This window comes from Chinchilla lanigera, unplaced genomic scaffold (assembly GCF_000276665.1).
Source record: "Chinchilla lanigera isolate Chin_1 unplaced genomic scaffold, ChiLan1.0 scaffold00081, whole genome shotgun sequence".
Classification (NCBI taxonomy): Eukaryota; Metazoa; Chordata; class Mammalia; order Rodentia; family Chinchillidae; genus Chinchilla; species Chinchilla lanigera.
Window position 1 is genome coordinate 1,317,386 of NW_004955482.1, and position 1,972 is coordinate 1,319,357.

Sequence of the window (1,972 nt, forward strand, 5' to 3'; positions counted from 1 at the left end):
CCTGTTCCCCTGCAGAGCAGGACTGAAACACGTGGAGCTCTGTGGGTTGTGCTGTGCCAGCAATCACTCTAAGAAGCACCATGAGAAGCCTAGGGTGGAGGTCAGATGCTCCCGAGAAGCTGGTGCGGCCCCGGGCCTGTCTGCTCTCCTGCTGGAAATGCTCGAGCCTCAGCTCTCTCCTTGTGGCCCTGCACCCCCATGACATTTACAAAGCAAGTTTTTTAAAAGATTAAAATAACATGGCTGTGTAAATTTTTGTTCAGGAAAACGCTACTTGAAGTCTCTTTGATATTCCCTCCGATGGCTGCGGGCTTGCATGTATTACCAGTCATTTTCTTCTAGGGCACAGGCCTAATTTATTTGTTTTGTTTTGTTTTTTTGGTTTTTCTCCGGTACCAGGAACTGAACTCAAGACCTTGCGCTTGCCAGGCAGGCGCTTTGCCGCTGAGCTAAATCCCCAGCCCCACAGGCCTAATTTAAACTGGGGAAGCAGTCATTTGCCTTGAGCACAGAGTGGCCTCTGGACATCGGCTGTTCCCCAGTAGGCCAGTGGAGGGGTCTGGAGGGCCCAGGTTTCACGCAGAGGGCTGGCCAGCATTGGGGTCTGCAAGCAGGATTTCCCCGTTTCCAGAGGGGCTGTGCACGCTGAGATAGGAGTGAGCCTGTCAGACACAGAGGCTTAGGTGCCTGCTGGGGGGCAGAGCCCCATGGGGGTCCCCAGTGAACCCACAGGTGAATGCGACAATGTCGGGCAACAGGTGCTGGAGTCCACAGTGGTGCTGCGTCATGCAGGGAGGCTCAGGTATGGACAACAGCTGTTCATTTAGGGCCCCAGCCTGCACCGCAACTCTTGGTGGTGCCAGGGCACGCTCAGTCCTGGCCAGCTGGAGCTTGAGGAATGGAGTCCCAGCTGCAGGAGAGGGGGGATGCTGGCACCTGCATGGGGTGGATGGAACCAGGACCGTGGACTCCTTGCCAGGGAGCCACTGGACCCCTAGGTCCTAGTGCCAGCACAGCAGATGTGACACTGGGGTCCCTAACCAGGCCGTGACATCAGCACAGGAGGTGCCCACGCGTGTTTGGCATGTAGTTTCTCAGCGTGCACGACAGACCTTGTAGAACCCCACTGAGACCCACAAAGCCTGTCCCTGTTGTCCCCCTGAACCTAGGGTGGGGGACAGACACAGGTGACTTCCCCTGGTTGCTGTGGAAGCCAGGGTGTGGCAGGTCCCCAGGCCCAGGTCCTCCTGGGAAGGGTGGCTGGCCCCGGGCCCTGCTCTGCAGCTTGCTGAATGTGGGATGTCACAGTCTCAAGAGCTCCCAGATGAAGTCCTGGGTCACCCAGGAGGGAGTTTCTATGTTGGGCTCTCCTCCATTGCCCATCTGGCTGCTCACGCTAGGCCTGTTCCTCCCATAGCATGGCAGCGCGGAGGAGACCACATTTCCCAGCAGCCCTTGGACCTGTATGGACCATGTGACTCCTTCTGGTCAATGCGAGAGCATGAAAGTTAGATGTGGAACCCAGCCCCTTGGCCCATCTGCGGCTGGGTGCTGAGGATGTGGGCCCAAGAGAGCAGACAGGAGGACTGGGTCTCTGATTGCACAGAGGAACGGTGTAACAAACAGGAGGAAACGGACAATGTTGCAGTGTACCCCAAATCTGTGCTTCACGCTAGCACACTCCTCACACCGCAGCCAGGATGACTCACGTTCCATCTCTTTCTGAGAGTAATTTAGATAGGTTTTGCTTGGTTCACAGAGTAATATGCATTCCCTGTAGAAGTTTCTTAAAAGTGCAAGAAATAATTATAAAACCGGCCACTCATCAACCTTTCCTACCAAAGTCACCATTTACACCGCCTGGTGTTTATAGCTTGGATTTTGCTTGACCAGGTTGTTTATAAAATGTAAAAAGGTTCGTGCGCTTTGGAAAGATATTGATAATTTTTATTTTCTTCTTTATACTTACCAG